Source organism: Triticum urartu, chromosome 3A, assembly GCF_056163025.1.
Source record: "Triticum urartu cultivar PI428250 chromosome 3A, HENAU_Tu73, whole genome shotgun sequence".
In the NCBI taxonomy this organism is placed as follows: Eukaryota; Viridiplantae; Streptophyta; class Magnoliopsida; order Poales; family Poaceae; genus Triticum; species Triticum urartu.
In genome coordinates, this window is record NC_141875.1 from 696,529,232 (window position 1) to 696,554,751 (window position 25,520).

Below are 25,520 nucleotides of genomic sequence, written 5' to 3' on the forward strand. Positions count from 1 at the left end.
TCTGCGTTTAGACGCACGGGCAAACAGGAAGAACTCGCGGGCGATGTTGCCGTTGACCATATCTGGACGTGTTCACAAGTCACGGCACCAGTTTCACGTACTAGCAGCACTAGTCAGTGTGTACGTGCAATGCACGTTAATTTGGATGTATATTAAGTGCATGCGGATATTAACTACTAGGATATTATTTGCATGTTGTCATGTGATTAGCACTATTTTTGGCATGAAATTAACTGCACGCTAAACGTGTTGAGCGCTCGACATTGAAGCAGTCTAGGTCGCTGGATGACAAGGAATACATGTGGCTTGATGACGTTTTATATTTAATTTGATACGGCTCTAGCAGAACATTCAATCGATCAAACCATACATTTCGTTCAGTCTGACTCCGACTTTAAATTATACGACGGTCGATATAAAATAAACAGAAATGATAAACGTTCGGATTTTAAGCATGGCAATCCTAACATTTTTCATGGCAAATTTAGATTACGCGGCGGCGGCGGGGGCGTCTCGCGATGGGAAGCGGCTCCTCTGCCGTGCTCTGTGTGTCGTCGGGCCACTGACCGACGGCGACGGCGGCGTCTTGCTCCGTTGTTGGCGTACTCCTGGACATTGGCCTAGCTTCAAGGAAGGCCAAAATGTTCTGGACTTCGGAGCGAGTCGACTGGCGGGAGGAGGCGACTGGCGTTGGTGCAAGAAAGCGGTCGACGGTGGCCATCCATGCCGCTGAGGGGGGCACTGGCACCCGCACGGGGACAGGCGCTGTCAACGGCGCAGCGGAGACATTCGTGTGCACGGGCACCGGCACGGGCGCGCACGTCAGTGCATGCGCAGGCGCAGGCGCTGGCAGGTGCACGGGCACCGGCACGGGCATGCGCGTCAGTGCACGCGCAGGCGCATGCGCTGGCAGGTGCACGGGCGCGTGAAAGTCGGCGGGCACCTCGTGGAACCCCGTGGGATCAAGCTCGGCGACAATGTGTGGCTCCCAGCCCATCAATGCCACGGGGATGGGCGCTGACGCAGTTGGGGTGACGGGAGCTGGAACAGGAGTGGGGACAGGCGCGGTGTCTTCCCGCAAGGGCAGTTCAAGCTCATCCCAAAGCGCCTTATGTTCTTGAGACTCTGGCTGGGTGTCTTCCTCAGGAAACTGGAACACTAAGGGCAGACCATCGTGATGCGGCATGGCGTACGTTTAGGTCAGGCTAGTTGGAGGTAGACGACAGGAGAATCGGAGAGGAAGAGAGAGGATTGTAGCGATACTCCCTCCTTTCCGGTTTATAAGGCTCAATTCAAAAATCTCACCAACCAAGGTAGATGGTGAGTGGTGGAATACTTTTTGTAGTTTGCAAAAGCACCCAATTAATGCTCTTGTTTTTCTCAAAAAAATATGTTTACCAATGCATTAATTGCAATGCATGCATGCATAAATTACATGCATTGGTCAATTTTCTCTTAATACTTGCATGCAATGATTTAATTTACCTTGGAATCTGAACATGTGATGGGAAAAAACAAAATTGAGCCTTATAAAATGGAAAAACTAATATTTTGAGATAAGCCCTATAAACCGAAAAGGAGGGAGTACCGGGTAGTGTGGGGTTGATTTTAAACTGCGGCGCTGGCGACATTAATAGTGGGAGAAGTTGGGACGACGGTGGGTGGCGGAGCCTGGTCAAAGGGCTCGCCTCCCGGTGAGCCTGCACAGCGGTCTGCTCGCACGCCTCCCTGACAGCCGGTGCAGCAGTCTGCTCGCACGCCTCCCGTCGACTCACACGCTTGCTCGGACGGCACCTGCCGATTGCTGATGAGAAGCGGGGACTCGTGGCGGCATGTAAACGCCCACGGTTTCAATAGTGAAAGCGTTCACCTTAACGTGACAGGCCTTTCTTCCAAAATACATTGGCTCTTCATTTGTGCAACTTTTCATAAGCAGCTTGTCTCAAATTGAAGAAAAAATTTACGAAGTAACATTTGTGCCATATCACGTTTGCTGCTGCTGCTACTGCTACTACTACCGGGGACATGAGGGGAATTTCCTCGGGCTGGAATTTTGGCTGCCAGATATTTCGACTTGAAACGCTGAGGCTCGACTGGTTGGGGTAATGGGGTTGCCTAATGTGCGTACCACGCACGCCACCGAAGGACACGAGCCCGCTTTTTTTAGGATCAACACGAGCCAAGGTCTGGCTGGTACGCCGTTGGTTCCTACCATTCGAGAATACGAAAGGAACCTTTTAAATTGCCGAACGAATCTATGTGTATTACAATACCCGTATTTTCCTTGCAAATACTAATCTCAATGTGGTAATTGATTTATGACGAGTTGTTGAATTAGAGTGAGTTTGTGATATAGTGATCTCAACGTGGATTTCACATTTCATGGTATCCCTAGTAAGTTTTCCAATGCAAATTCAAATTTAAAAGATGAACAACATGGCGGTGAGAAAACTTTGTATGTATCAAGCATATGACCACACACACACACAAACAGAGACACACACGTACGAACACAACAACAATCCAATAAGTATAGTGCATCTATTTTTCCAAACCATGCATGTATGACACGAATTCAAAAATACTCCTTCTATTCCTAAATATTATTCTTTTAGAGAGTTCAACAAGTGACTACATACGGAGCAAAATGAGTGAATCTAGACTCTAAAATATGTCTATACACATCCGTATGTGCTAGTCCATTTGAAGCCTCTAAAAAGACTAATATTTGGGAACGAAGGGAGTAAAATGTAAGACATCCATGGTCCTCAGTTCAATATTTAAAATGAACATGAAACTGAAACATGAATATTAAGTCTATTACTACAGTACATGCAAATGTTCTGTTTAGGCGGAGCTATGATTGTCGGGGGTCAACCCCTCGACCTTAGATAAAATTGTGGAGCTCTGTTTAGGGTTGTTTAGATTATATTTGTCCCCACCCTCCCAGCCACCGATTGGTTGTGCACCCCCACCCCTCCTCCCCGGGAGAATATCATGTGCCCCCATACCTTAGATGCTATATGCCGATACGAGTTGCTTGGAGCTTGTAGATCTGAGATATAGCAGCTCACATGATGTGTCTTAATATTTCTGCAGGAAACCTTGATGAGTTTGAGAATTGCACACAATTTGTACAAAAACTACTTAGATTCCCTTTGATCCCATATCCAACGACCTCGAAGCTCGTATCACCGTAGCATCTAAGATGAAGGAGGACATCATATTCTCCTGTATGTAAGAATATCATGTGCTACCACACCTTAGATGCTTTGGTGATACAAGCTCTTCGGAGGCGTTGGATTTGTGACCCAACACCTCCTCGGTGGTTCGAATGGTTTTTTTGCAGAAAAGCCCCAAAAGAGTTCGGCAACTGCTTACAAGCACAAAGACTGCTCAGATGCCATTGGATCTCAGATCAAACGACCTCCAAGCTCGTATCACCGTAGCATCCAAGCTGCGATAGCACCTTATGTTTTCTCGCACGGGATAGTATGAGGTGCTCCTGCACCGTAGATTCTATGGTGATACAAGTTCACTGAGATCTAACGGCCCATAATAGGAGGTTTGAATGTTTTTGCAATATACGGCTGATAGAGTTTGGGAAATGCGCAGAAAGTACAAGTACTACGCATGTGCCATCTGATCACTGATCATACGACCTAGATGCTCATATCACCGTAGAGGGTAATTAAGCTATGGGGAGCACCTAATATGAGCACCGGGGAGCCGTTGGATCGAAGATGCAGTGGCACACATGAGGCCTGAATGTTTTATTTGCAAAAAACCTTTGGAGAGTTTGGAAATTGCGCATAATTACAAAGACTACTCCCAAGCCATTGGATCTCACTTCCAACGGTGTAAAAACTTGTATCACCATAGTATCTAAGCTGCGGGGTGGATGTGATATTCTATGCCGCTGTCATTTTTGTTCATAAACTTGCAAAATACGTGTAACTCGTGCCGTTACTTGTCTAACCGCGCAAAGTGTTTGTTCAAAAAAACCATCCTACACTGAAATATCGGAACAACACACGGGGGTCCCACTTGTCGTTAATCAAATTTGGACCTAAAACTAACAAATCTGAAAGACGAGATTCAAACTGGCAACCTGGACTACAAAGTGTAAGTCGATAGCCTGAAAAAACGAACGGTTGTTAGCTTTGTCCCATAACTTGATTTTATTTATATAGTACTTTCATTGAGTAGAGTAGAGGGAGTGCCTCGTCAACACGTGCATGACCGTTGTCTCACTTACTGGTGGGTCCCAGGTTTGCGATCTCAATCTCTCTTCTCTCCATCGTCTAACCTTTGCACAGGCACACACGAAGAGCGGCGCTAGCTTGCCGTGGTGTTATTACAACTAAAAAAAGCTTGGAAAATAGAAGAATCGCCTAGAACAAGAGACGTTGTGGCCGGTCGAAACGGAGCTAACCACATCTATCCTCCGTGCCACGTTTGCATGATGAAGCTGTGTGGCTAGTGGGGTGTTTTTGACCGACTGGCTGGGTCCCGAGGTCGAACCATAGGTACTACGTTTGATACAGCATATTTGTACACGCACATTTTTCCTTCGTACCAAGACGTGGCACACCCTACCGCGCGGTTTCGGGGTCCTCTCGGGTGGTGCACGCATATATTCTTCCTGACATGGGACGCCCTACCGCGCGTTTTCTGGGCCCTCCTCGATCGTAGTGCCGAAGCAAGTAAATGAGTCGTCAAATCATGAAAGACCACCTTTCCCACCGAGTACATCAGTGAAGCACAGTGGCTAGCTAGTTGGGCTAGTTCGACCGATTAGCTAGGCTGCCGCCACATTTGTTTTTTCACCCCTTTTTTATCTACTTGCCGGCAGGTAAATATAAATATCCACCGCGGCGTTGCTCTGGTGTTTGGGTGCGGCAGGATTTTTATTTTTTTGATTGACGGGAGCAGGCGCGGCAGGATTTTTAATTTTTTGATTGACGGGAGTAGGCGCGGCAGCAATTAGTCACGATGACTCTGCCTGTAAAAACCCACCGCTCCCTGATGTGAGAAGTCGTCGACAGGTGTTTTACCGTGGTGAAAACCAAAAGATTCCCTGCTCCCTCCGCCTTCCCATAGATTGCATTGCCTTTCAGCCGTTTCGCCCCCTTTGCTTCCTCTCCCCATTGCTTCTACCTGGTGCCATGTCGGCGCAACAGATCACGGAGTCCGAGGTGAGGCTCTTGACACAGGAGCTCCATGCCAAGGATGCGGAGCTCAGGGCCAAGGACGTGGAGCTCCGTGAGCTCAAGGAGGAGAGGAGTGCCATGCTCCTCCGTTATGTGCGGGAGTTCACGGAGCTTCAAAAGCGGCAGGCGTCCACCACAAAGATGCTCGAGGCGTTGGCGGCGTTGCTGTAGAAAGCGGGAGATACGATAGGCCGTTAGGGAGCTGGCTGGAGCACGAGCGGGCCGATCGTGACGAGGTCCAGGATCGCCTCAGCCACTTGGTGAACCAAGTTGCCACTCACGTGTTGCGGCTGCGCGATGCCTACCATCGTGCCAGCGCGACGATGCCGGCCGTCGGGCTAAACCCGTTTGACCACCCGGTCGACTTCAACGAGCTGCGGCTTCCTGACCGGGTCTCCTTCTTCACCTATATCTCCAAGGAGCTGAGCCATCTCCACGCGATGGTGGGGGCTGAGCTGGACAAGGAGGGGTTGCGGGCTGCCCTCGCCGTTGCCGGGCGAATCCTTTCAGGGCTCCGTCACCGGAATCCATTCGTGCCATTGGACGCCATCTTTGACGAGCTGGCTCCTGTCGACCGGGAGCGGGCTCTGCGGGCGGTTACACCCTGCATCACCAACATCGTCTGCCTTCAGAAACAGAGGGACTTTGGTGGTGTTTAGGAGCCCTCTGCATGGGCATGTCCATGTCTCGGCGCTACATGACCGCTGGATCAAACTCAGACGGTGCAGATCAATCACTGTAGCACAAAGCGTGTGGGTGTGTTTGGTTGCATTCTCATCTCAATATAGTTGTTTCCTCTTCGTGTATTTGTTACATATAGGAGTAGTTGACATGCGCACAACATCATTTGTTATCGTCATATCTTACTACACTAGCAACAAGATTGTGTAGTACTAACGTATGAATCACTGCACATGCCTAGTAGTAGGAGCACTGTGTATGTTCAAGTGGCTGCCGTGTTTCGCACTCCTCCGTCGTAAGAGTGGAAACGCTTGTTGTAATCATTTTTTTCTTTTGAAAAATAGTGGACACGCTCTACCATGCGGATCCTCCTCCAGCCATGCACTAAATTACTCACTTTCGCCGACGTGTGGGACAGCTAGCATCGGGGTCCACCAGCCATGCACTAAATTACTCCATAGTAGAGTGACGGTACACTACCCTGATCAAAGCACCGCAGTAATGCCCAATGAGCCGTCAAATCACAAAACCCCCTCCTTTCCGGCAGTAAGTTGGACGGACAAAGCAACCATCATTTCACTCTTCTCTCTCAGCTTCCTCTCTACCCAACCCTCGCTTCTGCCTCATCTTGTTCCTCATTTCTTCAAGAAAACCCCGACCTGCTTCTGCCATTGTTCTTCTCTCCCAAAGAAGGAAAGGTGAGCGCATCAATGGTGTTGATTCTGGCCAAGGCCCGGTCTTGCAACCCCGAGACTGATCCTATAACTCCCTCTCTTTTCTTCTTTTGGGTTTGTGATTATGGTTTCTTTTCTTTTATTTCTATTTGACAGTTTCTTGATGGACGTTGGAGCACCGGCCGAAGTAATGTCTATGGCTCCGGCCAAAACCGTCGAGGCTCATGGTACGAAGAAGCGCAAGCACCCCGCCGAGACTACCGCAGACAAGCCATCGCCCTGTCCAAGCCCCCCTCTTCGGGATCCCTCATTAAGCAAGTCCAGGTAATATCTCTTCTTGACGATCTTTTTCTCGATCTTGATCGTGTTTTTTCATCTAACACGCACTACTAGTACTAGTAGTACAACTTTCTGGGTGATCTTGCATGTGATTTTTGTGTGCCAAATGACGGTTCTAAATTTCTCTTTTGACCAAAACATGTGAGAGGTTGACACTGATTTCTTATAGATTACTTTCAACTACTCCCTCTGTCCCAAATTTTTTGTCTTAGATTTGTCTAGATACGGATGTATCTAATACTATAATGTGACTTGATACATCCGTATCTAGACAAATCTAAGACAAGAATTTTGGGACGAAGGGAGTACTTTATGAACATCAATGCTACCTTTCGCTCCACCACAATAGCTACGCTGACCGCCCGAACATTAGCAACAACATATAGCAGTAACGGCTCCTTGTCAACGGGAGCGGCGAGCACAGGCGGATTGGCCAATTGCCGCTTTAAGTCCTCAAATGCTTCATCAGCAGCAGAACTCCAGACAAACTGATCCGTCTTTTTCAACATCTGATACAAAGGGATTGCCTTCTCACCTAGGCGATTGATAAACTGGCTTAGCGCAGCAGTCCGGCCTGCTAGGCGTTGAACTCGTTGATACACTTCGGTTTAGCCAGGGAGGTGATAGCCGTGATCTTCTCCGGATTAGCCTCAATTCCCCTGTTGGACACTAGAAAACCCAATAGCTTGCCCGCCGGTACACCAAAGACACACTTGTACGGATTAAGCATCATCTTGTATGTTCTCAGGTTATCAAAGGTTTCCTTCAAATCATCAATCAGAGTCTCCTTCTTCCTGAATTTTACCAGGATATCATCCACGTAAGCATGTACATTACGGCCAATCTGCTTGTGAAGACAATTTTGTACACACCGTTGGTAAGTTGCCTGGGCACTCTTGAGCCCGAAGGGTATAGACACATAGCAGGAGGCTCCAAAGGAAGTTATAAATGTTGTCTTCTCCGGGTCGTTAACTGCCATTTTGATCTGATGATAGCCAGAATACGCATTCAAAAAACTTAAACGCTCACAACCCGCCGTAGCATCAATAATTTGATCAATACGGGGGAGGGAAAAAGGATCTGGTGGACAAGCTTTATTAAGATCTGTGTAATCCACACATGCGCCAGGTGCCGTTTTTCTTGAGGACCAGCACCGGATTGGCAAGCCACTCGGGGTGAAAAACTTCAACAATAAAGCCAGCTGCTAAGAGCCTGGCTACCTCTTCTCCAATCGCCTTGCGTCTTTCTTCGTTAAACCGGTGGAGGAACTGTTTCACCGGTTTATATTTAGGATCCACATTAAGTGTGTGCTCAGCGAGTTGCCTCGGTACACCTGGCATGTCAGAGGGCTTCCATGCAAAAATGTCCCGATTCTCACGGATGAACTCGATGAGCGCGCTTTCCTATTTCGGATCCAAGTTGGCACTGATGCTGAACTGCTTGGATGAATCGCCAGGTACGAAGTCAACAAGCTTAGTTTCTGCTGCCGATTTGAACTTCAGGGCCAGATCATGCTCCGTAGTTGGCCTCTTCAACGGAGTCATGTCCGCCGGATCAACATTGTCTTTATAGTACTTCAACTCCTCGGTGGCACAAACCGACTCTGCATAAGCCGCATCTCCTTCCTCGCATTCCAAAGCGATTTTGCGGCTTCCGTGAACCGTTATTGTCCCCTTGTAACCCGGCATCTTGAGCTGCAAATACACATAACAGGGCCGAGCCATAAACTTGGCGTATGCCGGTCGCCCAAACAGGGCATGATATGGACTTTGGATTTTCACCACTTCAAATGTCAATGTCTCCGACCTGGAATCATGATCATCCCCAAAGGCCACTTCGAGAGCTATCTTACCAACGGGATATGCTGATCTGCCAGGCACTACACCGTGGAATACTGTATTAGACGGTTTGAGATTCTTATCTGTTAGTCCCATACGACGGAAGGTCTCATAGTACAGGATGTTAATGCTGCTCCCTCCATCCATGAGCACCTTGGTGAACTTATAACCTCCCACCTGAGGCGCCACCACCAGAGCCAACTGACTCAGATTATCGACCTAGGGTGGGTGATCCTCTCTGCTCCACATGATTGGCTGTTCAGACCAACGTAGATAACGGGGTATGGCCGGTTCAACAGAGTTGACTGCCCGCCTCTGAACCTTTCGGTCTCGCTTGTCCAAGCTAGTGGTAAAGACATGGTACTGCCCACTACTCAATTGCTTTGGGTTGCTCTGGTAACCTGACTGTTGCTGCTGTTGGTTGTAACCACCCTGGTTGTTCTGACTATTTTGACCATTATGCCCACCCGGATTACCATTAAATCCTGAACCGGAACTTCCTCCATCGTAACCCGGCACGGACCCTGAGCCACCACCAGATTCGTGATCATACCGGAAATTATTAGAATTCTTGAACTCCTGCATAATAAAGCAATCCTTCCAAAGGTGGTTTGCTGGCTCCTCCTTCGTCCCATGTCTTGGACAGGGCTGGCTTAGCAGATAGTTTAGGCGGATTGGATTAGGTTTGGGTGCTCCATTACGATTTTTTGGCCTACCCTTGCGTCGCTGGCCATTGTCCTGTGCGTTGGTATTAGCCACAAAGTCCATGTTACCATCCGCTTTACGCTTGCCTCCTCCGCCATTGCCTACCCAGTGATGCTGCTGACCTTTGGATCTGCTGTTCTTCTTCCCTTTCCCTGTCTTGTCATCATCAGATTCGGGATCCTTGGTACTATCAGAATCAGCATATTTCACCAAAGCGGCCATGAGGGTCCCCATGTCGGTGCAATGACGCTTCATCCGTCCCAATTTCAACTTCAGGGGCCCAAACCGGCAGTTGCCTTCTAGGGTTAATACTGCAGTGTCAGTGTTGATGCGGTCTGAGGAGTGCAACACTTGTGAAACCCGGCGCACCCAATGAGTCGTTGATTCTCCTTCCTCCTGGACGCATGCAGCTAAGTCCACTATCGACATAGGCTGTTTACAGGTATCCTTGAAATTGCTGATAAACCGGGCTCGTAATTGGGCCCATGAACTGATAGAATTAGCTGGCAAGCTTTTTAACCAAGTATGGGTTGTTCCTTCAAGCATCATGGTGAAGTATTTCGCACACGCCGTGTCATCCACATCAAGCATCTCCATGGCCATCTCATAGCTCTCCACCCATGTCTCTGGAGGTTGATCCGCCGTGTAATTTGGTACCTTGCGCGGGCCTTTGAAATCCTTGGGCAGGCGCACGTTGCGTAAAACGGGGATAAGGCACGGCACCCCCAAAGAACTAGAAGTAACACCAGGTTCGATCGAGATGGTTGGACGAACCGGCGTGAGCTGCCGAGCCTGATGTTGTGCGGCTAACTCGGTCTCCCTGCGCGCTCAGGCCCGGTTCACCACTTCCTGAGCGTCATCTGCACCACCCGTCGGGTTGTTGGCACGGGGTGCTCCACGTCATTCATTACTCGACACTGCTGGTTCATCCATATGTCTGCTATACTTTGGCTTGGACGGGGGGTCGAGTGGATCCGGTCGCGGCTGTACGAGTACGCTTCCTGTTGGGCCAAAGCTATCCTCAGAAGTTCCTTGACCCGTCGCGTCTCTACTGCCTGCGGCGAGTCACCTTCAATTGGAATGGCCTCCAGCCATGCAGCAGCGGCAACAAACTTGTCCATTGGGTTGGAGTAGTGACCCGGAGGTGTTAAAGCATCCTGAGGTATAACGGTGTTTTGACAAGGCGGGTCCATCTGACGAGGCTGAACCGGTGCACCAGTCCCAGGGGCTTCTGCCTGGTTCCCCTCTAGCGGATTGCCGGCTCTTGGTCCTGGAGTGTTGAAAAGGTCTCTGGCCTCGAAAACTGGAGGTAAGCGGGATCGGTGCTTCCTCCTCATGACTTCATGCGACGCGCTCTAGTCCAACATAAGCCTGTAGCCCTGTGCGTCTAATGCGGCCCGCTCTGCGGCCATCCTGGTGTCCTCAGCCGCCAGATCCGCCTTGGCCTGGGTGATCTGTTCCTTTACCTTTGCAATCTCCATGTTGTGAACGTCTTGATATGGCGGATTAACTTCCGTCATAAGCACAGCCAACGCATCAAATAGTTCTGATAGAACCTGAGCCGGCGGGCGCACAGGGCCTCCTGCCCCGGCAACCGTCGCCGCTGCTGAACCGGAGATCGTTGCGGCGGCTGTCGAAGAATGAAGCGCTGCTTGTGTTCCAGTCATGAATATTCCAACCCGGTTGGGCAGATCAGAGGGGTCCGGAATACTGTCGCCATCGAAACAGCTACCAATCCGGCCATCTTGTAGCTGATAAAGAGATTCGGTTTCTCCAGTCGAAGATTCGTCACCGGAACAAACGACAGTCGCCCCGCGAAACTCCGATCCGTCCTCATAACTTCCTCCATGGATGACTCCCACGAAGGCACGCTTCATGGCCGGTTTAACCCGGGCGGATTGCGCACGCTGAGCCGTCTCGACGAGATCGGTGCAGATGTCCGGCTCAGGGCCCGGTTCACCGATGTGGCCAATGAAAACGTGAATGCTACCAAAGGGGACCCGGTACCCGTACTCAATTGAGCCGGCCTCGGGGCCCCAGCCTGCGTCGTCGATGTAGAGCTTGCCGCGACGACTCTTAGTCATCCGGCCTACAGCGTAGCCCTTGAGTCCATCAAAGCGGCCCTCCAAGAACCGAAAACCATCGTGTGATAGCCCCACGGTGGGCGCGAACTGTCGTGGTTTTGTCACGGCAGATGTCCTAGAGAAAGGACTTAGTCGTGGAGCCATCGCGACGGGTTAGCTTGAAGGGGTTAAAGAGGACACAAGGACGCAAGAGAGTTTATACTAGTTCGGCCCTTTCGATGAAGGTAAAAGCCTACGTCTAGTTGTGATGGAATTGATGGGGTTTCGATGACTAGGGAGCAAACAAGCTTCGCCTATGTCTCGAGTTGTTGTCTGTTCTCCTTGAACGCCGCCGGGTCGTCCCCTTATATACATGGGTGACGCCTGTCGGTTTACAGAGTCCCAACACCGGCTCATAGATGTGTCCGGTTTGGTCTCTACTTATTCCTAACTTACAATACAAGTTACATATTGACGCCGGTTTACGGCTACAGGCTCTCAACCGATTATGGGTCTTGAGCCCTCATCTACCTTCATGGGCTTTAACATACTTAACTACTGATGAAGTTAACCCGGCCCAGATAGGCCGGTTTATGCCCAGTAGTAATATCCCCAACAGGGTATATTTGCCTCAGTAACTTGTGTTATGGATTTTGCATGTAATCCCTCTGCTCTTATGCCTTTGATGACATGTTCTAGTGTCTTTGGTCACTCATTTCTGTGCGTATATGTAGTCATATATGGAGTATAATATTGAAAATCATCTTATATTTCTGAACAAAGGTAGTAATAAAATATGGTTTCTGTTTGAATTAGAACCAGGTCCGCGGTGGAGATGAAGTTCTCAAAGTCATGCCGTGTGAACTGGAAGACCTGATGATGAGTTCTACTGCTGAACTATCCAGCTGTTGTGTCCTTGTCGCCACGTGTCCTGAACTAGTGTTTTCCTGTAGCATTGTTGTCAGGCGTGTTCTCGAGGCTGTACTTGACCACAACAATTTCCTGGCTGTGCCTTCGATTACGAAGGGTGTGGTTCTTGTAAAGCTTCCCAACAAATCTGATGCGGCCTGTCTTCATCATCATGTTTATGAGTGGAAAGACCACTCTGTTAGGTTCTCCAAGGTTGACAAGATGGTGATGGTGCGTGTAGACATCTCACACGAAGTCCATGGCCTAGTCAGTTATGCGGGGTTCATCTCGTAGGTCGGTGGCAAGAAATAGTCTGCAGAGTTTAGTTAGTGCAACTTTGCTTGTCTGTAGTAAGTACTATTGTTCAGTACTTGATTTGTGTTTGTGAACCCTGTATTGTTTATTAGTACTGCCGTTTTTGGTGTGTGGTCAGTCCTGAGAACGGTCTATATTAATGTATGTCCACTCAATTCGGTCTGTATATTTTGAAGTATCCAGATCATATTTTTTGTGAGGACGGTTTATCAATTATGGTTACACTCCAATATCTGTATGCATTGCAGGGTTTATCGCACCCACCAGGATTTCCAGTCCCATGGATGTTCGGTCCATACGATTTGTCACAACCTTTGGACTGTCCTGCTTGTGGGAGTAGGCAGGGCCCCTGCATGCACGCGTAGTTGGACGATCAATCTTCTGTTTAGTACTTCAAGATAGTGATTTCCTGGTAAGGATTCACTCGTGTCACATCAAGTAAATCTTATTGATTTACTGTCTAAATCTTATTGATTTAATGTCAGGTTTTCTTTCTTTTCCTACAATTTTACAATGCAGGTCTCGCCATGTGACATTCATCACAGAATAAACCGTTTGGTTTGCTCTACGATGGCTATTTTTGCAGGTTTCACTTCTTATGTCGTGTCAGTAATGAAGGCACTGTCCATTACTTATATTACTGGAAAAAATTGGATCAGTTTATTGTCTGAGTACAAGCTAAATCCCTATGATGAACTGTAGTTTGGTTTAACAAAAACGCCACAATTAGTCCTTCTCGCGTTTAAAAGAAATGAAGAAAAAACGGGATCACGGTCACGGATCCTAGTCAAGTTAGAAAGCTGATCATAGCAGACCAGACACGATCGCCGTTGTCTCGCACAGATCGAGCACCGGCAGTTGCTCTAGCACTGACAGCGGCAGCAGCTCAGTCTGATCCAGCTGAGGATTGGGCACCGACCGCGTCAGCGGATCAGTCTGATCTACCGGAGGATCGGTCATCGACACCGGCACCTGCTCCGACACCGGCACCAGCTCTACAAGGAGCACCATCTCCGGCAGCAGCAGTGGCTTCGGCACCTGCACCAACACTTGCACTTGCATCTGCTCCGGCCCGTGCAGTTGCACCGGCAACAGACTGGGCTGTAGTTCGCACTTCATATACCAAAGTCCTTACAAAAACCGACATGTCCACCTTCTTGGTAAGCATTGGCCGCCCAAGTGCTTCGTTCTTTTTTCTTTCCATGTTGTTTCACATGATTCACTGTGTTGATCTAACTGTTTGGGTATGTCTTCTTGTTTGCAAACAGAGAATTCCTAGAGCAACGAGGGAGTCGTTCAACAATCCAGGCGACCGCGGCCAAGTTTCTCTTACCATGCGCAGCCTTGGTGTGTGAATGAACCTGCTCAATATACCGTAAGTACAAAGGATGGTCTCATGATGATTGATGCTAAAGGATGGTCAAGGTTCAAATCTAAATCATATCTTGCGGTAGGGGATGATGTCAAAATTGAACTTTCTCGGCAAGGAGAGTTGGTCCAAATCAACTTTGAAATTAGCAGCACGCAACTGCCGAACTGATCTATCCTCCGAGAGATTTTGATGTAATAATCTGGCATGGTGAAACAAGTGTCCTGTGTGTATAAGTAGTAGGACAGTATTATTTATCACATGGTATATCGTTGATAGAATTGCAACTCTGATTGCTGGTTAGGAACTGTCATTCGATTTCATTCCAACAGTTGTCGTGCTTTATTCAATTTTGTGTATTCGCCTTGTGACAGCATCTAAAACCAGCGCCGTACCGATCGCCTGCAATATGAAAAGCGCTGAGGTAGAACACATGGGCCCCCAAACATGCAGGGTCGGCCTGCGGCCCAAAGTCCAGAACCGTGAGCCTATCTGAGTATTATATTCTCAGCTGAACCCCCATAAAAAAAGCTGAACCCCCATAATGCCCGTGCGTTGCAGAGGGAGTATATTTCTCGGCAAGGTGAGTCTGTGATATAAAAGATTTGTATATTTCTTTACAGAGGGAATATCTCTCTGTCAAAAAATATATTTATGTGCAACTAGTTACTCCTATCTTTCTACTTCCTTTCGCTGATATGTGGGCAACCGGCAACGGGGTCCACGTGCCATATGCACAAATTAGAGTGCACAACTTCACGGTAGACACACCCCGGTCGTAGCGCCGCAGTAATGCCCAATGAGCCGTCAAATCACAACCCCCCCCCCTTTCCAGCTTTAGCAGTAAGCTGGACGGACGAAGCGGCAATATTTCACTGGGCCTGAATCCCCTTCTCCCTCGTCTGCTTGTTCAGAGAAAACCCCCTCTCGGCGATTGCATAGGGTTTTCTCATGGAGAACCAGGTACGAATTCTTCATCCATCCCTGATAAACCCAAGTTCCTTGGTCGCAGGTAATCCTAGGATGGCAGCCGCAGCCGTTGATGCATTTTTCTTCCTACTGAATCTAGTGTGTTTCATTTGCAGTGCCCAAAGTGCGAGTACCCTACAGGTTTCTACGCCCTCGGCGAGACGCCACACTTGTTCCTTCTCATCCTAACACAGCATATTGAAACGCGCACAGTATGTTCCTAGAATCCTCTTTTCTATTCGGGAGGGTGGGGGTTTTTTGAACATGTTGTGTTCTCATATTATTTTTCCTGAAGTGTATTATTTGCTCTGCCAGAACACATGTACTCAAGATGCTCGGCCTTGCCATAACTGAATACACTAGTTTAATGGTCACAGTGAAGACAAGCCATGGATATAAGTTCCGAGTTGGGTTCATGAACCAAGAAGATCGCTGCTTTTTTTATGGCCGAACTTGGATAAACTTTCTCAAGTGTTACGGACTGAAAGTTGGCGCACGAATGTTAATGGAAATAGCAGAACCTGGTCTCATCTTCACTGCGATCTTCCACCCCGACGTCGTTCCAATTGTTCATCCATGTTAGTTTTGTATCTGGTTCTTGCTTGTTGCCTCGATTACTTCTTAATCCACCTATTCTGTCTAACTAATCACAATTTAACTTTAGAAGTAGCAACGAATCTCTCACGAAGATGCTACTTCTAACTAATATTTTCTTATAATTGGTGGCACGTGTAGGTTTTTTCAGAGTTAAGCAGTCTGCTCGTTTGTTACTCTGTAATAACTCAGCTGTTACTAATGGCACTGAAGTTGACTGGATCGACATCCACAAGTTCCTACACTTTATTGATCGTCTTGAGGTCCTTGTGGGGCGTTTCAATGGTGGAAGGCCACGTGGGATATGTGTGCCACTGTTGCACTCGTTGAGCAGGTCCAACTGTGTCGAGAAACTTATGGTACGAGCTGTTTTCTGTTATATATGTTGTTCATAAACTATTGCTTATACACAGTTTTACAGCTGCCGAGTTCTATTGTTCCTATACAGATGCCTGACCATGGTCGGGTCAGACTTGCGCTTGGTCACAACATGATGTATATGTCGACCTACTCAATTCCCCTTGGAGGTGAAAAGATACTTATTCATGGGTGGTCTGAAATAATGAAGGCCCGTCCATCTTGGAGAATAAGACAGAAGATTATGTTCATGCTTTTCCATGGCTCTAAAGCGAATATCCTATTTATTGACCACGTTGCGAGATGAAGCCGCTTTCAGAAGGTTGTGGATGCGCGGGGTGGCGCCTAGGCCTTGTCCTGGGGCTTGGCGGCCTCACCCTTGGTTAACTGTAGGCAAAGTAGCACTGTTCGAGGCGTGCTTTGTACGGTTGAACCTGTATAAGTACTCATACTGCTTTCAGCTTTGGTTGTTAAGTGCCCCTGCTGGTTTCAGTTAAGGTTGTTAAGTACTCCTGCTGCTTTTACAGTCTGTCGTGTTTCTTCAGTCCTGTCTTCATCCAGCCGCCAAAACCAAACTAACGCCGGCGGGGCCGCCTGCTTCCACCTCCCACAGCTAGCTGCGCCTCAGCGCACGCATCGCCGCCCCACCGTCTCCTAAATCGTTAACGCCGATGTCCTCCGCGCGCGCTTTGGTGCGCTCGCCGCAGCGCCGCCCTCTCACGTTGTCAACATGGTCAACAAACAACAGGAATCGGCAGAAGTACGTGGAGAGGATGACAGTAGGGGCCCACCACGTCAGCGTATGGAAAAATAAAATGCTTCCTCCTAGTGTTTTCCTGACATCTGGGACCCACGACATTGTGAGCGTATATAGTCAATAGACAAGAGAACAGCACAAGATTGGCCGACAGCTGGGACGTAGCTACTCGAGCAGTATTTTTTTTGTTTGGTATTGTTGAGACGGAGCAGGGTTTGAACTGGGATGTGGCCCTTCTAGCCCAGGCTTATATTTTATGTTCACCATGTGACCAGCCCAGCTATTTTTTCTTTGTGAAAATGAGCCCAGTTTATTTTTTCTGAAGAATACCCAATCCAGGCCTACTTATTTTTCTACGCCCTGATGGGCTGCAACTCTTTCAAGACGCCTGCAAATCTTGAAAGTAATATGAAATGGGTTGTAAATATAAAAACAGATGACAAATTGGTAATTACTTTATAATTTCTGAATTTTATCACATTTTCAGATTCCTATTTCACTGGGCATTAACCTAATTTAAATATATCTTCCTAGGCCTCGCCGTCGTCCACCGTCCTGGTGCTCTCGGCGTGGCGTGGTCAGCGTGGTCAATGACCAACATGCATCTGAAGTGGACTGTACGTGGAGAGGCTGACAGCTGGGTCCACGGCCGCAGCAAGGAAGTGCCTCCTTATTACGTGCAAAATAATTATTAGTCCACCTGACAGCAGGGACCCACCGGACGGGCCACCAGTATTTTGTGAAAAAAATCGTTTCCCTGACTGTTGGGACCCACCGGACGGGCCACCATATTTCACGAAAAAAAATGTTCCCCCCGCTGTCAGCTCGGACCCACCGGAAGTGCCTCCTTATTACACACAAAAAAATGAATACTCCCCCGGCTAGCTGGGACCCACCTTGGTGGGAGGCTGACTTGTGGGCCTACTAAGTTGACGGGGACGAAGGGCTTTGTCAACTTAGTCAATATGAACGATTCTAGCTCCATTGACCGTACAATGTCCATCCAACGGCCGTAGTGCTTCTTCAACCTCTGGTCTTCTTGCTCCAGCCGCCCAAAGCAGCGTCGGTCGTGCCGCATGCTCCTGCCTCTCGTCGTCGGCTGTGCTGCCGCGGAGGCCTCACCGCCCCCTACTATTCCCACCGCTGGCCAGGCCCTGTGGCGACGGTAGCCTCACACCGCAGCCGAACCAGTGAACCCTCATACTCCTCTCCGCGCACGCGGGGGCTTCCACTGCCGCGTCTTCCCCGGCTCCCCGTCGTCCCCTTCCTAGTCCTCGCCGTCGTCCACCGCCCTGGTGCTCTCGGCGCGGCATGGTCAACGTGGTCAAGGAACGACTTCCATCGGACGTGGACTGTACGTGGAGAGGCTGACAGCTGGGTCCACGGCGGTAGCAAGGAAGTGTCTCCTTATTACGCGGAAAATAATGATTCCTCCACCTGTCAGCAGGGACCCACCGGACGGGCCACCATATTTCGCGAAAAAAACGTTTCCCCCTGACTGCTGGGACCCACCAGCTACACCTTCGCACGCAAGGAAGTGCGTCCGGGCAAAAAAACGATTCGCCCCCCTGACTAGTCGGACCCACCAGCTACATCTTCGCACACAAGGAAGTGTGTCCGGGCAAAAAAACCAAAACGATTCGCCCCCCTGACTGCTGGGACCCACCAGCCCCCCGACTGTTGGGACCCACCAGCTACATCTTCGCACGCAAGACAGTGCGTCCGGGCAAAAAAACGATTCGCCCCCTGACTGCTGGGACCCACCAGCTACATCTTCACACGCAAGGAAGTGCCTGACAGTCGGGACCCACCTGGTCGAAGCGTACGTAGCGTTGACATTCTGGTCGCGAACGTGTACGTACATACTGGTCGATGTAGAGGCGCGCACGTGTCGTAGTAGAGGCGCGCACGTAGCATGTACACGTACGTACAGCGGCCAGGGTGCAAGAAAGAAAATACGGCCACATATGTGTACATACGGGCGGGGTATCGAACGCCTACTCGCGCATACGTACGGCGAGGGCTCGTGTACATGGCTGGGTCGGAACGGAGAAACAGTGTCGTCGTCGTGTTCATGGGTCGGAACGGAATGCGTGGTCGTGTTCATCGAGAGGGCTTGGACGGAAGAGGCGATGGAAACAAGGCCTGGCGTACCGCACAACGGAGGAAACGGACCTCCTACGGTTGAAACGGGGGTCCTGTTGATCGGGAGGGGTGTGGCGTACCGCAAAACGGAGGAAACGGACCTCCTACGGTCGAAACGGGGGTCCTGTTGATCGGGAGGGGTGTGGCATACTGCAAAACGGAGGAAACGGACCTCCTACGGTCGAAACAGGGGTCCTGTTGATCGGGAGGGGTGTGGCGTACCGCAAAACGGAGGAAACGGACTTGTGTTGGAGCGCTACGGTCGAAATGGGGGTCTTGTTCATCGGGAGGGGTGTGGCGTACCACAAAACGGGACTCCACGGGATACTGTTCATCTCCACCGTCGACCCCCTCCAGCCTCCACGAGCTACTGTTCATCCACCGTCGACCTCCTCCAGCCTCCACGGGCTCCTGTTCATCCAGCCTCCACCGCGCGCTACTCCACCGGCTACTGTTCAACCACCCCTCCACCGTCTACTGTTCATCCAGCCCTCCACACCACGGGATCCTGTTCAACCACCCCTCCATGGGCACCCCTCCACCATCTACTGTTCATCCTGCCCTCCACACCACGGGGTCCTGTTCATCCACCCCTCCACGGGCACCCCTCCACCGTCTACTGTTCATCCAGCCCGCAACCACACTACGGGGTCCTGTTCATCCAGAGGCAACGCCACCGCTCACTGTTCATCCAACCCCCCCCCCCAACGCTCACTGTTCATCCCATCGATCGGCTTCAGTTAGCAGCAGTAGCCAAGGAATCGCTCGATCGTGTTCAGTTAATAGCCATCGATCGATCGCTCGGGTTCAGTAACGCGTAGCCTACAGTGCAATCGGTCGGGTTCAGTTAGAGCCCAACGCCTCGCTTGGGTTCAGTTAGAGCCAACGCCTCGCACACACGCGCGTGCGTGTACGAGAGAAACGCGCATCGCTCGGCCCCCGACCTCCCACCGTAACCGGGAACTCCCCGAAATTTTCCTCCCCCTCGCTTCTCCCATGGTTTTTTCCATCATGGACGGCCCAAGTAATGTTATGCAGCTGCGTCTCCGGCCCGCCCAGGACGAAAAGCCCATTTTCTGTCATGATTTTTTGTCATAGAAGTAGGAGCCCACCACATCTATGATGATACCGGGTTTTGTCACAATTATCGTCATAGAAGTGTCATATGTATGACAGAAAAAATTCGTTCGGTCCAAAATGTCACGGATGTGTCTTTTTTTGTAGTGACTTTGTATTGAGATCCAAAAAGAGAGAAGAAGCCATCTAGCTAATAACTATGGACCCGAAGGTCTGAAGTAAACTACTCACACTTCATCGGAGAGGCTATGGTGTTGATATAGAAGCCCTCCGTGATCGATGCCCCCTCCGGCGGAGCTCCGGAAAAGGCCCCAAGATGGGATCTCGTGGATACAGAAAGTTACTGCGGTGGAATTCGGGTTTTGGCTCCGTATCTGGTAGTTTGGGGGTATGTAGGTATATATAGGAGGAAGGAGTACGTCGGTGGAGCAACGTGGGCCCCACGAGGGTGGAGGGCGCGCCCCCCTACCTCGTGCCTTCCTGGTTGATTTCTTGACGTAGCGTCCAAGTCCTCTGGATCATGTTCGTTCCGAAAATCACGTTCCCGAAGGTTTCATTCCATTTGGACTCCATTTGATATTCTTTTTCTGCGGAACTCCAAAATAGGCAAAAACAGCAATTCTGGGCTGGGCCTCCGGTTAATAGGTTAGTCCCGAAAATAATATAAAAGTGTATAATAAAGCCCAATAATGTCCAAAACAGGATATAATATAGCATGGAACAATCAAAAATTATAGATACGTTGGAGACGTATCACACCCCCGGGCGTCTGCGCCGCTCTCGCAGCCCACCCCAGCCTCCCTCAACCCTGCCCTAGCTCCAGGGTGCCGCCATCCCGGCCGGGCACACCTCTGCCCCGCCTCGGCCACCTCTCGCCCCGCCTCCTCGTCCCTACCCCCAACCTCCCTCGACCCCGCTCCAACCTCCCTCGACCCCCACCCCGGCCACATCGACCCCGCCCCTGGCCGCGGCTCCGGCAGCCATTGCCCCTGCCCCACGCGCGGCCAGCCCCGCTGCTCTGCCGACCCTACTCGGCGGCTGCTCCGGCCCACCGTCGCCGGCCTCAGCCAGGGCGGCACTCCTCTGCTGCTGCTTTGGAGCCCATAATGTAAAAAAATTAGTTAGTTTTACAATTTTTGTGTGTGTAGTATTTTGTAGAATTAGATGAATAGATAGATGGATGTTTGATAGATGAAGATAGAATGGAAGAGAGGAAAATTGTGAAAAAAAATATTAGGTGGACAATTTTTTGTTTGTTTTGTGTAGTTTTATGCTTTTTAGATACATGCTCAATGTGATAGATCACTATTGCAGGATGTTGCTAACGCGACACTACAATCAGAGACCCTTCGACAAAACTGTGTGCGATGCATTAATCATAAACGGTGATGTAATAAAACGGTCAAAAAAGATACATAACATTTGTGATGGCGGAGACAACAAACACGTTTCATATTATAGTTGCGTGTGTGATGCGTGGCATACAGTTCACTCGAATGAACTATTTGCGATGAGCTTAACGACAGAAACGGCAGCCAGATGAAGGTGTGTGTATTATATGGCATACCGTTCATCCAGATAAACTGTTTGTGGTTAGTCAACACAACAGAAACGGTCAGGTAAATCAAGGTGTGTGTGCGATTGACGGCATACAGTTCACACGGATGAACCATATGCGATTAGGCGACACAAAATAAGCAGTCAGCCAGATCAAGGTGTCTACGATTGACGGCATACACTTCACACGAATGAACTTTTTGTGATTAGCCACAACAAACAGAAACAATTAGACAGAGCAAGGTGTGTGTGCTAGACGGGCACACGTTCTAATTAAAAGAAGCATGTGCGATGGTAATAACGAGCGCGCACGGTTGATGGAACAAGATGTGTGCTGACATCGCCTATTGCAGTGCACCCTATGGTGCAAACGCCACATACGCGGCTGAAAACGCGTGCCCACGTTACGCCATCTGTGAATAGTGCCGCACTTTGAAACTAGAACCATCAATAAATTTTGAGATTGCATCCTGTCACATTCCAAATTACTACCACGCTATATTTAATTGCATACCTATTCACACCGATCAAAACCTAAACGGTTCCCACTTAGGAGCATATTAGTACTCGGTTATAAATACTACCTACTCCAAGATGACTACTCCAAGATGACTGCACATTCCTCCTCAACTCCTCATCCACAAAAACAAACAAGTCTTTCATCGCCATTCCCTTGCGTCTGCCATGGCCCGCAAGAGTTCTGGGTCGAGAGATTACTACCAGGGAGGGCGAGCATGGAAACGGAAGCACGAGAGATGTCCCGCACTGCGAAAGCAGTCGACATGTCCCGCCGTACCGCCATAGCAGCACAAAGGTCCCGCCCGCACTGCCGAAGCAGCATAGAGGTCCCACCGCGCCGTCGATGCAGCAGACTGGTTCAGCCGCACCGCGAAAACAACAAAGATGTCCTGCCGCGCCGCAAATGCAGCAGAGAGGTCCTCCCGCGCCATGACGGCTTGGGAAAATGTCTCGTGGGTAGGCGAGGACACTCACAGGCGCGTGCGTGCTATGCTCGATGACCTGATGGATCGGATCTCTGGCTGGATGAAGCTGCAGGACGAGATGAATGCCTCGTTTCAAAGTGCTACTAGCATCATCCGGGACTAGCGGAGGAAAAGGCGAAGCTCCACACCAAGCGCGATCTGCTAAATGTGAAGATCGCCGGAAGGACGAAGCAGCGCGGGGAGACCACTGCCTTGTTGAGGAGGATGGGTGTCATTGTCAAGAAACTTAAGGACGAGAATGCCATGCTCCGCATCGAGCGTGAAAGGCTGGTGGAGAAGTCTGTGGATGCTCTCAAGCAGCATATTCAGGACATGAAAGAGTTCATCGCTGCTCGCCACGAGAACTAGTCTCCGCGGCCTGCAGCAACAAAGTAGAGATCAGCGAGCCGGATCGTTGTGTGCATCTTTTCTTCGTCTTTTGCCCTTATATATTTCTGGCGTTGCCGCATGTGGCATTTTTAATTATCTTCCTAAATATGTAAGGCAATTATTATCCATTGTCTTTGTCCTTATATATGCAAGGGTGCGGTGGACCTCAGCCCTTGCCGACAAGAGGTCTCTGTTTTCAGTTGTTCCTTCGTGTTTTATTAGGGTTTGTGTTCTGCTCAAGAAGACGAGACGGTGGCGGCTCCCTAAAAATGGAATAAGGTTCTCCCTACCTAGCCTCCTACCCGATGGTGAATCTAGCATCGTCACTGGGTGTGTGGAGATGTGTCTCCGACAGATCGTCCTTGGTGGATTTTCTCGGATCTGGCCGTAGTTCATCTACGTTCATGTCTTTTCAGGTTGGATCCTTCCGATCTATGCTACGCTTCATTGACGGTGGTTGCTGTTGTGCTGTGCTGGTTCTATGGGGTCTTAGCACGATGTCTTCCTAACTGTCTACTAAAACAATCTTTGCCCGGCTCCGACGAGGGAGGAGCAGTGACGGCGGCGTGCCTCCGGTTTGCTCCAGTGCTTGTAGTCGTCGCTAGGTTGTCTACGAATCTGGATTTAATTTATATTATTTCTGGTGTTCGTTGTACTGTCATGATTGAAGATGAATAGAGCAAAAGTTTTCTTGCAAAAAAATAATAATATTATCTTCGTCCCAGAAAGTTGGTCTTACATTTTATTAAAAGATATATATGTATCTAGATACATCCATATCTAGACAAATCTAATACAAGCTTTTTTGAGGGGGAGTGAGTACTACAAAGTATATAATACACTAATGATTTTATTATGTGCCAAGCCTTAAGATTAATATGTACATCCTAGATCTGTCACTTTTGTAAAAACAACCCCATAGATAACGATGCTCCTAAATGAAACCGGCTGAGCGAACATTCCACATACTAACCATAGGCATTTCTTATTTTTGGACACCTTGGCCGCCCCAATCCCGTCTCCACCTTACTTGATTTGATAATTCTTGTCGTGGATGTTGGTGTCAAAACCGGTGGATCTCGGGTAGGGGGTCCCGAACTGTGCGTCTAAGGCGGATGGTAACAGGAGGCAGGGGACACGATGTTTTACCCAGGTTCGGGCCCTCTTGATGGAGGTAAAACCCTACGTCCTGCTTGATTATACTTGACAATATGGGTATTAGTGTATTACAAGAGTTGATCTACCACGAGATCGGAGAGGCTAAACCCTAGAAGCTAGCCTATGGTATGATTGTATGTTGTCCTACAGACTAAAACCCTCCGGTTTATATAGACACCGGAGGGGGATAGGGTTACATAAGGTCGCTTAAAAAGGAGGAGATATACATATCCGTATTGCCTAGCTTGCCTTCCACGCCAAGTAGAGTCCCATCCGGACACGGGACGAAGTCTTCAATCTTGTATCTTCATAGTCCAACAGTCCGGCCAAAGGATATAGTCCGGCTGTCCAGAGACCCCCTAATCCAGGACTCCCTCAGTAGCCCCTGAACCAGGCTTCAATGACGATGAGTCCAGCGCGCGGTGTTGTCTTCGGCATTGCAAGGCAGGTTCCTCCTCCGAATACACCACAGAAGAGTTTGAATACAAGGATAGTGTCTGACCCTGCAAAACAAGTTCCACATACCACCCTAGAGAGAATAATATTTCCACAAATCTAATCTGCTGGCACGTTTTGGCAGCATGACATCACGCCACGGCCCGGTAATTATTTGAACCGTTTTTCTTTAACCAGCCCCGCACATAACGTGAGGCAGTTTCTTGACACGTCTTGTCAAAGTAGAGATCGTGTTCCCCTTATTAGGGATTCTCATCAATACGGACGCGGGTAACCCAACCGCGCCATCAATTACAGTGCTTGGGGGATAAGTGAGTTTTACCAGGCTAGTGGGGGCGCATAGTCTAGTCCACCCTTATAAAGGGATAAGATCTCACCTTTTTCTACCCACGCCTTCTTCCTCCTTGATCATCCATTCTCGCGCACTCGAGCTCCAGTGCCCAAGTCCGCATCCTCCTCCTCAACTCTCTCCAACATGTCCGGAGCGGGAGGCAAGTGGATGGCCTCCTCCGTCACGGAGGGGCACATCAAAAAGTTATGCGGAGCCGGATACTTAGTCGCGGATATCGCGCACCGGCTGCCAGCCGCAGGGCGGGTCATCCCTACCCCAGAACCCCACGAGAGGGTGGTCTTCCTCCACCACTTCGTCCGCGGACTGGGGTTTCCCCTCCATCCATTTGTCCATGGCCTCATGTTCTACTATGGGCTGGACTTTCATGATCTGGCCCCAAACTTCATCCTCAACATCTCAGCGTTCATCGTCATGTGCGAGGCCTTCCTTCGTATCTGGCCCCACTTCGGCCTGTGGCTGAAGACCTTCAATATCAAGCCGAAGGTGGTGGGTGGCCAACAGGCGAAATGCGGCGGAGCCATGGTGGGCAAGATGCCCAACGTTACATGGCTCGAGGGCTCCTTCGTGGAGACCATAAAGGGGTGGCAATCGGGGTGGTTCTACATCACCAAGCCGCGCG